Genomic DNA, 11,632 nt, shown 5'->3' with positions numbered 1-11,632 from the left:
CAGGCCCAGAAGGTGGTCTTGTCTTATGCCGTCGAGTCGTCTCCAACCCATAGCGACGCCATGGACACGTCTCTCCCAGAACACCCCACCTCTATTAGCAATCGTTCTGGTAGTGTATCCGTATTCATTCATTCATTCATTCAATCGGATTTATTGAGCGCTTACTGTGTGCACAGCACTGTACTAAGCGCTTGGGAAGTACAAGTTGGCAACATATGGAGACGGTCCCTACCCAACAACGGGCTCACAGTCTAGAAGGGGGAGACGGACAGCAATACAAAACATGTAGACAGGTGTCAAAATCGTCAGAACAAATAGAATTATAGCTATATGCACGTTATTAACAAAATAAATAGAATAGTGAATATGTACAAGTAAAATAAAGAGAGTAATAAATCTGAACGAATATATACAAGTGCTGTGGGGAGGGGGAGGAGGAGAGGAAAAGGGGGCTCAGTCTGGGAAGACCTCCTGGAGGAGGTGAGCTCTCAGTAGGGCTTTGAAGGGAGGAAGAGAGCTAGCTTGGCAGATGTGCGGAGGGAGGGCATTCCAGGCCAGGGGGAGGACGTGGGCCGGGGTTTTCTGTAGAGTACGGGTATCCGTATCTACGGGTATCTACGGGTATCCGTAGAATTTTCTTGGTAAAAATGCCGAAGTGGTTTACCACTGCCTCCTTCTGCTCAGTAAACTTGAATCTCCGCCCTCGACTCCTTCCCTTTCCCACAGCACCAGTATATATGTATATATGTTTGTACATATTTATTACTCTATTTATTTATTTATTTTACTTGTACATATCTATCCTATTTATTTTATTTTGTTAGTATGTTTGGTTTTGTTCTCTGTCTCCCCCTTTTAGACTGTGAGCCCACTGTTGGGTAGGGACTGTCTCTATATGTTGCCAACTTGGACTTCCCAAGCGCTTAGTACAGTGCTCTGCACACAGTAAGCGCTCAATAAATACGACTGATTGATTGATTGATTGATTGACTCTCTCCCATGCTACTGTTGTCCAGCATAGTTGAGTTTTGACTTGTAGCAGATTGCCTTCCACTCGCTAGCCACTGGCCAAGCTAGGAATGGAATGGACAAGCCTCTGCTTGACTCTCCCTCCCGTAGTCGAGATTGGTAGAGTACTGGAAACTCTCCAGATGTGACCCTGAGAGGGGCAGAAGATGGTAGTAGTGGTAATAATAGTATCTATTCAGCACTTACTGTGTGTAGAGCACTGTACTAAGTGCTGGGGAAGAGTACACAGGTAGGAATTCGAGATGGTTCCTGTCCCACGGGGGGCTTGCTATCTAAAAATCTAAAAAGATAAAAGACAGAGCCCCCCCCCCCCCCCCACCTGTACAGCACTCTTAGCTCAGCTGTGACGCCCACCTTGGAGTGAGTTAATCTAGTACTTGAAAGAGAAGTAGCTTTCATTCTATTAAAGCCAGCTCCTTTAACAGTGATAATAATAATGATTATGGCTATTATTATTATTATTATGGTACTTCTTAGGCACTTACTATGTTCCAAGCACTATATTCCATTAAGTACTAGGGTAGACTGTGAGCCCACTGTTGGGTAGAGACTGTCTCTATATGTTGCCAACTTGTACTTCCCAAGTGGTTAGTACAGTGCTCTGCACACACTAAGCGCTCAATAAATACGATTGATGATGATGATATAAGGTAATCAGGTTGGACACAGTCCCTGTCCCACAGGAGGCCCACAGTCTAAGTAGGAGGGAGCAAGATTTAATCCCCATTTTACAGATGAGGAAACTGAGACACAGAGAAGTTAAGTGACTTGCCCAAGCAAAGTCTCACAGGAGACAAGTGGTAGAGCTGGGAGAGAATCCAGGCTCTCTGATTCCCAGGCCCATACGCTTTCCACTAGGCCACAGTGCTTCCCAAACATTCTCCAAGCCATATCCCCTCTGAGGTCTATATAATTTAGCAATACTTGGGGAAGGAGAATCACTGCAGAGAGGGCCCTGAGCACCAAGAGAGCAATTCTGTCAGCTTGCAGTAGCGAGCGCCTTTAATGTAAGAGAGAAGCAGCGTGGGTCAGTGGAAAGAGCCTGGGCTTTGGAGTCAGAGGTCATGGGTTCAAATCCCGGCTCTGCCACTTGTCAGCTGTGTGACCTCGGGCAAGTCACTTCACTTCTCTGGGCCTCAGTTCCCTCATCCGTAAAATGGGGATTATGACTGTGACCCCCCCCCGTGGGACAACGTGATGACCTTGTATCCCTCCCAGCGCTTAGAACAGTGCTTCACACATAGTAAGCACTTAACAAATACCGTCATTACTATTATTATTATTAAGAGAACCGAGTCCTGATTTGGGTGGGAAAGCCACACTTTAGGGAATTCTGTACCACCACCCAAAAGCCTGCTTCCAGCTGGGGTGGCAGAGGAGAATCCTACAGCCGGAGCAGCAGTGCCTGACAATGGGGAGGAAGAGGAGGAGGAAGAGGAGAGGAGGAAGCCACCTCAGGCTCTGTTTCCTATTTGGGGTGGAGTGCTTTGCACATAGTAAGTGCTTAATAAATGCCATTATTATTATTATTATTATTATCAGCAGGTATCCCTGCTGCAGCGCTCACACTGTGATTGAATTGTTTCTGTTTTTTTATGACGGTATTTGCAAAGCATTTACTACGTATCAGGTACTGTACTAAGCACTGGGGTCGATACAAGATAATCACTTTGGACACAGTCCACATAGGGCTCACAGCCTTGATCCCCACTTTACAGACGAGGTAACTGAGGCACAGAGAAGTTAGGTGACTTGTCCGAGGTCACACAGCAGACAAGTGGAGGATCTGGGATTAGAACCCAGGTCCTCTGATTCCCACTACATCACACTGCTTCCCTATGGTTCTATTATTCTATTCTATTTATTTTATTTTGTTAGTATGTTTGGTTCTGTTCTCTGTCTCCCCCTTTTAGACTGTGAGCCCACTGTTGGGTAGGGACTGTATATGTTGCCAACTTGTACTTCCCAAGCGCTTAGTACAGTGTTCTGCACATAGTAAGCGCTCAATAAATACGATTGATGATGACGATGGTTCTGGGCCATTCACGGAGTCACTGGCTTAGCCAGAAACATGCTGTTCATTCGGGCTGGAAATACCCAGAAACTGCCTGGAAGGGTCAGTTTTAGTGTGCCAATCAGCTACCTGGCTTGGGGCACTGTGGCATGGCCGGCTTCTGGCCCTAGTAGCCCCACAGATTGGCTTTTTGGGCCCGTTAGTCTCCACCCAGGACGGGCTGGGTCTGCTGTGGTTGGGCAGCAGAGGGTGAAGAAAAAGGATGGCAGCGGAGCGAAAAAGAACAGCAGCTGAAAGCAGCTCAGAGAGCCTCCATACCTGCACCTCCTTCTCTCTTTAACCTTCACTTTCTTCCCTTCTCTATTTTTCTCATCCTATATCCATCCCTCCCTCGTTCTGTTTCTTCCTGTAATTATGGCCCGTATTAAATGCTTACCACTTTCTCGGTGCTGGGGTAGATAGAAGGTTATCAAGTGGGATCCAGTCCCTGTCCCCCATGTGGGTCCCACTCTAGTAGATCTCTATTTTAAAGATAAGGAATCTGAGGCCAAGAGAGGCTGCGATCTCTCCCAGGTCACAGAGCAGGCTAGTGGTGGAGCTGAGACTAGAACCTGGATTTCTTGGCTACCAGTCTGGTGCTCTTTCCCAAGGTCATACAGACAGTCTAAATGACCAAGGTAATTATTATCCATGACAATTTTTTTACTTTTCTTAAATCTCCTCCTCAGTGTGTCTCCCCAGGGCTCCCATTCTGTCTTTCTGTGTCCCACTCATCTCCTTTTTTTGGCCATGCCCCTGTCCTGCCTTGGACCCTAGGAAATCAATCAATTGCATTTATTGAGCACTGACTGTACTAAATGCTTGGGAGAGTACAATATAACACAGTTGGTAGACATGTTCCCTGCCCACAGTGAGCTTCTGGTCACCTTCCTTAAGAAACACTCAAAGGATCTTCGCATCCTCTTGTCCCATGCCCAGGAGTGAGGGGGGAAATTGGGATAGTTATATAACCCTAATTTTCTTTCAATTAATGCTGGGGAAAGGGACTGTTTGCTGATGGCTTTTTCTGTTGCCTAGAGCTTAGCCGAAACATCTGACATCGGCTTTTAACACAATGTGGAGCAACTCAACAGATATAACTGATTTTGTTAAAAAAAAAAAAAAAAAACAATCCCTAAGTCTTAATCTGCAGCACATAATTACAGTAAAATCATCCTGGCTTTATTAGGCACAGTTGATAGATTACTTTCTTGCTCTTTGAAGAAATCAATATGAATATATTTGCAGAGTGCATAAAAGCTTTTCTTCTGTGTTTCTAAATGGAGAGTCTTTTGTTTAGGGACAATCAAGTTATCAGCTGACTGACAACTGAGTTACAGGGGATTGCAGCTGAGCATGGTCAGAAACTGCCTTTGCTTCCTTTACACCTTTCCAGGGCCCATTAGGGAGGTGGAGCAGTTTAGAACACTAAAGGAAGCAAACATCTCTGGAGCAGACCCTCTTTTAATAAAACAAGAAATGACGATCAAAATCAAATGCTTATTTCTTGAGGAAACATTATCCTATTGTGCACACTGATTAAGCACTGACTTCAAATAGGACAGGGGTGATCTTGGGTATGGTCACTTCAGTTGGTGAGCTACTGAGGCAGGGGTCAGCTCTGACCCCAAAGTCACCCTTCAGCAGTCTCCACGTTACGATCAGCTGCCCTCATGAAAGCTATTCTTGGCTTCCCAGCTCAGTTTGAAATTGCTGTCCTCGTTTATTTCACTGTTGATTGGGAAAACTGCATACTGCGCAGTCTGTCTGTCTCAGAACCCAAGTCTAAAAGAAAAAGCATTCATTAAAATCTGCACGCCAACAGTGGCAATCAAGAGAGGTCGACTTGGAAGGAAGAAGCCCCCTTGGAGTGATTCCTCACCAAGAGAGGGCATGTGATGGACTCCACAGGCCAGACTGGGGAGGAGATTTCTTAGATGAGGGTGGACTAGAGATATGTCCTCCCAGCCTCAAGCTCTGGGTGCCTTTTTTTTAATGGTATTTGATAATCCCTTACTATATGCCAGGCACTGTACTAAGTGCTGGGGTATATCAGGTTGGACACAGTCCCTGCCCCATGTGGGGCTCACAGTCTTAATAATAATAATAATAATGGCATTTGTTCGCTTACTATGTGCAAAGCACTGTTCTATGCACTGGGGAGGATACAGTGTGATCAGGTTGTCCCACATGGGGCTCACAGTCTTCATCCCCATTTTACAGATGAGGTAACTGAGGCACAGAGAAGTTAAGTGACTTGCCCAAAGTCATACAGCAGACAAGCGGCGGAGCGGGGATTTGAAGCCATGACCTCCGACTCCCAAGTCCGTGCTCTTTCCTCGAAGCCACGCTGCTTAATCCTCATTTTACTACGGAAACTGAGGCACAGAAAAGTTAAGTGACTTGCCCAAGGTCATACAAAAGACAGGTGGCAGAGCTGGGACTCAAACCCAGGTCCTTCTGACTCCCATGCCTGAGATCTATCCATCGAGCCACACTGCTTCTAATGCGCTCGTGCTACTTCCCGGCAGGATCGGGTCCTCGGAAATGGTCAAGCTTTTCCAGAGAGCCAACGGCTCAACTTCTGAAGCAGATGAGGTGAAGTGAGAGAGGGAAAAGGTCTTAGAAACTAGAAGGCAGTCGGCTCAACCTGTTACTTGGGAAGATTGGCAAACACGGGGAAGTAATCAGCCTGGCTTTGTGTAGAGCAAATCGTGTCAGAGCTCATTTCCTTCCAAGACAGAGCGCCAGGACTTATAGATGGGCAGGAGACGGGAGGGAGAGAAGGGACCTAGAAAACTGAAATACGGTAATCAAATGAGGATCCCTGCTCCTGAGGGCTTTTTCCCCTCTCTGCCCCACAAGATGGAAATCCTGGGTGTCCCTTCATTCTCCACAGGACCAAGGGGCATCCCAGCCCTTTCCTGCTAGTCAAAGGGAACCCCCTCGTCCCCCTCTCCATCCCCCCATCTTACCTCCTTCCCTTCCCCACAGCACCTGTATATATGTATATATGGTTGTACATATTTATTGCTCTATTTATTTATTTATTTATTTATTTTACTTGTACATATCTATCCTATTAATTTTATTTTGTTGGTATGTTTGGTTTTGTTCTCTGTCTCCCCCTTTTAGACTGTGAGCCCACTGTTGGGTAGGGACTGTCTCTATGTGTTGCCAATTTGTACTTCCCAAGCGCTTAGTACAGTGCTCTGCACATAGTAAGCGCTCAATAAATACGATTGATGATGATGATGATTAGCCCCTACATGCTAGAGGGAGCTCGGGGCCAGTGAGAGACAGAAACAAGGGGCAGGAAACAGAAAACAAGGACAGACAAACCTCCCAGACTGAGCCCCCTCCTTCCTCTCCCCCTCCTCCCCCTCTCCATCCCCCTCTCCTTACCTCCATCCCTTCCCCACAGCACCCTGTATATATGTATATATGTTTGTATGCATTTATTACTCTATTTATTTGTTTATTTTACATGTACATATTTATTCTATTTATTTTATTCTGTTAATATGTTTTGTTTTGTTCTCTGTCTCCCCCTTCTAGACTGTGAGCCCACTGTTGGGTAGGGACCGTCTCTATATGTTCCCAACTTGGACTTCCCAAGCACTTAGTACAGTGCTCTGCACACAGTAAGCGCTCAATAAATGCGACTGAATGAATGAAAAAAGAAGGGAAAGATGGTGAAAGGTTGAGACAGAGAAAAACATTCTATTCAGTGGTACCATTCATTCATTCAATCCAATCATATTTACTGAGCACTTACTGTATGCAGAGCACTGTACTAATCAATCAATCGTATTTATTGAGCGCTTACTGTGTGCAGAGCACTGTACTAAGCACTTGGGAAGTACAAGTTGGCAACATATAGAGACAGTCCCTACCCAACAGTAGGCTCTAAGCACTTGGGAAGTACAAGTTGGTGACATATACAGACGGTCCCTACCCAACATCGGGCTCACAGTCTAGAAGGGGGAGACAGACAACAAAACAAAACATGTGGACAGGTGTCAAGTCGTCAGAATACATGGAATTAAAGCTAAATGCACATCATTAACAAAATAAATAGAATAGTAAATATGTACAAGTAAAATAGAGTGATAAATCTATACAAACATATATACAGGTGCTGTGGGGAGGGGAAGGAGGTAGGGCGGGGGGATGGGGAGGAGGAGAGGGAAAAGGGGGCTCAGTCTGGGAAGGCCTCTTGGAGGAGGTGACCTCTCAGTAGGGCTTTGAAGGGAGGAAGAGAGCTAGCGCTCTCCAACCACGCACCTATTGGTTGAAGAGCACTGTATTGGGCCCTTGCTTACAGATACAAGCAAGGAGAGGCAGAGACAGAGAGGAGCTCTCAGAAAGGCAGAAAGTGAAATGCAGAGACATTTACTAGCTCCAAGCTCCCATTCACTCTCAGGAAGCACCCTGAGATGTCAGGGCGATAGGGCCCCTGGGGAGGTTACTGGACGAAGATCAGTTGGGAGGGAGAAGGGCAGCAGAGAAGAGGGAGACAGTGGAAGGCCTCCTTGAGTGAGGATGAAAAGGGAGGAGATTATATCTCCTGGAAATGGGTGGGAAGATGAGGCGTTCTGTTTTGAACATGCTGTGTGTGGTGTCAGGGGGATATCCAAGGGGGATATCCCCCCCCGCCCTACCTCCTTCCCCTCCCCACAGCACCTGTATATATGTTTGTACAGATTTATTACTCTATTTTATTTGTACATATTTATTATTCTATTTATTTTGTTAATGATGTGCATCTAGCTTTATCTCTATTTATTCTGATGACTTCACACCTGTCTCCATGTTTTGTTCTGTTGTCTGTCTCCCCCTTCTAGACTGTGCCCGCTGTTGGGTAGGGACCGTCTCTATATGTTGCCGACTTGTACTTCCCAAGCGCTCAGTACAGTGCTCTGCACACAGTAAGTGCTCAATAAATACGATTGAATGAATGAATGAAAGTAGAGATGTCCTGAAAGCAGAAGGAAACGCAAGGCTGCAGAGAAAAAGAGAGGTTGGGGCTGGAGAAGTAGATTTGGGAATCGTCCACATAGAGCTGGTACAAACTGATACAAACTGCGATCAACCTGGTCCAAGCACTTGCCATATCCTTCTTTGACTTCTGTATCAGCCTTCTCACTGGCCTTCCTGCTTCCAGGCTCTCCCTCATTCAGTACATACCTCACTCTGCTACCTGGATCATTTCTCCAAAAAATCATTCTGCACACAGTTCCTCATCCCTCAGAAACCCCCAATGCTTGCCAATCCATCTCTGCATCAGAAACTCGTCACAATCAGTTTTAAGGCATTCAGTCAGCTCTCTCCCTCTTACCTAACCACACTCATCTTCTAGTATAACCCAGGCCGCACACTTGGAGCCTCTAACGCTAACCTATTTACTGTGCCTTGATCTCATCTCACTGTCGACTCCTTGCTCACATCCTCCCTACTGCCTGGAATTCACTCCCCCTTTGTATTTGACAGACCACCGCTCCCCATCTTCAAAACGTTACTAAAGTCATACCTTCTCCAGGAAGCCTTCCTTGACTAACCTCTCATCTCCCACCTATTCTCCCTGCTTTCTGCATCAGCTAGGTACTTAAACCTCTACCCCCAAGTACTTTGCTACTCACTCTCCCTCCATCACACTTATGAACATATCCTTATATTTGCTGCTTCCCCTATTTGCAATTTATTTTATCATCATCATCATCATCATCAATCGTATTTATTGAGCGCTTACTATGTGCAGAGCACTGTACTAAGCGCTTGGGAAGTACAAATTGGCAACATATAGAGACAGTCCCTACCCAACAGTGGGCTCACAGTCTAAAAGGGGGAGACAGAGAACAAAACCAAACATACTAACAAAATAAAATAAATAGAATAGATATGTACAAATAAAATAAATAAATAAATAGAGTAATAAATATGTACAAACATATATACATATACACAGGTGCTGTGGGGAAGGGAAGGAGGTAAGATGGGGGGGATGGAGAGGGGGGCGAGGGGGAGAGGAAGGAAGGGGCTCAGTCTGGGAAGGCCTCCTGGAGGAGGTGAGCTCTCAGCAGGGCCTTGAGCTCTCCCCCATTAGACTGTAAACTCCTTGAGGGCAGGGATCATGCCTACCAACTTGATTGTTCTCTCCCAAGTGATAAGAACAGTACTCTGCAAACGGTAAGTAACAAGGAAGGGTCAAATCCCCAGTTGTGTGGAAAGCCAAGCATAGATCACGTCATCAGGATGTGATTTCCAATAGGCTGCCATGGAACTATATGAATTCCACCTGTTTCATCTGGTCTCTTCATCATTTTCCCTCTTAGGACTGAACTTCCTCCAGGGAATCACAGCTAGATCTGGTCATTTCATTCATGCAATCGTATTTATTGAGCACTTACTGTGTGCAGAGCACTTTACTAAGGTCATGACCAATGGTCACCAGGTTTTGATTATGAATACAAACTAACACTTGTAGTTACACATTTTCTATTGACTCACAAACCCATCTTTCTAACACTCTCACTTACGACTCAACCACTTGATTTCTGTGAAATCCTACAGCAAACTGCCCTGTCAGAAAGAAGACTTCTGACACTTCTACTTCCAACCACCTCAAATGGTCTGTTGCTTGACAACTATCTTCTTTCAAATAGACATGGCATCAGTGATGTCATTACCAGAAAGTAAAAGAAAAATAAACGGTCCCAAGAAAATTAAGAAAAAGTCTGTTATTTCTGCCTTTTGGGGGTTCAGATGTCTCAAGTTATTTCAAGTTGATTAAATTTTATGATAAACCAAAAGCACATATCAAATATCCATGGGCTAAACTGACCCGATCCTCATCCGTGACAATCACAATCAAAAGCAGAGGGCACAAGCAGCATGGGAGTCAGAAAGTCATGAGTTCTAATCCCAGCTCCGCCACTTGTCTTCTGTGTGATCTTGGGTAAGTCACTTAACTTCTCTGTGCCTCAGTTCCCTCATTTATAAAATGGGGATTAACACTGTGAGCCCCGTGTGGGACAGGGACTATGTCCAACCCAATTATCTTTTATCTACCCCAGGGCTTAGAACAGTGGCAGGCACATAGTAAATGTTTAACAACATTTAAAATTCTCAATAAATACGACTGAATGAATGAATGAACAAATACCATAATTATTATAATTAAAAAGGAGCCAACGGATAAAAATAAAGTGCTTCCACTGTGAAACTCTTGAGGCATGCACATTTTGAAGGGTTGGAGATTGAAGAAGGAGATTTGGAAACTGCATATTTAACCGGTAAACTGGTGGGAGGGGAGGGAGGAGAGGAAAGGATTAGATAATCCCAAAGGAGTTGGGATTCCAGGAGCTGACTGATTGAGGAGGGAGTTGGGTGAGAGGGCTGAGGAAAGGATATCTGCATTTTCTCCATTACACCTTGAACATTTCCAGTGCAGTTGAAACGAGAATGCTCAGAGGGAAGAAACCTTTCACAGGAATTAAATGTGATCTAGGTAAGATAAAAGATTCTGAGAACTATAGTTGCATATCATAATGCTAGAGAAGACATATAACACACAACCTTCAATTATTAGCAGGATTCATGCCTGTGAGTTTCAATGGAGAACTGCTACAAAGTGTCTCTGTGAGTCTGACAGTCAGGCTGGTTGCTCAGAAAAAATTTCATTTGTAGAGCAGAAATATTACCTGATGAATGAGGAAGGTAATAACCCTAGCAACTCTCGAATTACAGAAGCAAATTGCATTGTGTATGGTAGTGAGTCTCATTCACACCACCTAGAAGACCTTGGATGGGTAAAATGAGAATACTGTAAGTCAGGTGAGTAAACTAAACATGCCCAGAAGAGAACTCCTTAAAGTCCCACTCAAATCCTTTCCTCCCCTTGTCTTTCTCATCGCTGTAGAAAACACCACTATCCTCCCTATCTCACAAGCCCGTAACCTTGGCATTGTCTTCAACACATTTCTCTAATTCAAACCTACATATCCAATCTGTTGTCATATCTTATCAGTTCAACCTTCCCAACATCACTAAATCCTCCCCTTCCTCTCCCTCCAAAACGCTACTACGCTGATCCAAGGACTTATCCTCTCCTGCCTTGACTACTGAATCTGCCTCCTCACTAACCTCGCTGCCAGTCCAAACTTCCCTCTGCCGCCCAGCTCATTTTTCTAAAAAAAACGTTGAATCCATGCCTCGCACTCCTCAAGAACCTCCAGTAGTTTCTCATCCAACTCAGCATCAAACAGAAACTGCTTTCCATCAGTATGCAGAGAAGCAGCGTGGCTCAGTGGAAAGAGCCCGGGCTTTGGAGTCAGAGGTCGTGGGTTCAAGTCCCGGCTCCGCCACTTGTCAGCTGTGTGACTTTGGGCAAGTCACTTCACTTCTCTGGGCCTCAGTTACCTCATCTGTAAAATGGGGATTAAGACTGTGGGCCCCACGTGGGACAACCTGATCACCCTGTAATCTCCCCAGCGCGTAGAACAGTGCTTTGCACATAGTAAGCGCTTAATAAATGCCATTAAAAAAAAC

The 11,632-nt window shown here is 45.2% G+C and overlaps 1 non-coding gene across 1 annotated transcript; it reads right to left on the bottom strand.

Annotated features, from left to right (window-relative positions):
- Window positions 1-1,031: 1,031 nt before the first annotated feature.
- Window positions 1,032-1,169, bottom strand: LOC119944982. The gene has a single exon (XR_005456119.1). It is a non-coding gene; the product is annotated as a small nucleolar RNA SNORA7 (small nucleolar RNA).
- Window positions 1,170-11,632: the final 10,463 nt, after the last annotated feature.

This window comes from Tachyglossus aculeatus, chromosome 23, assembly GCF_015852505.1.
Source record: "Tachyglossus aculeatus isolate mTacAcu1 chromosome 23, mTacAcu1.pri, whole genome shotgun sequence".
Taxonomy (NCBI): Eukaryota; Metazoa; Chordata; class Mammalia; order Monotremata; family Tachyglossidae; genus Tachyglossus; species Tachyglossus aculeatus.
The sequence above is the reverse complement of the archived record's forward strand: the minus strand, read 5'-3'. Positions and strand labels throughout refer to the sequence as shown.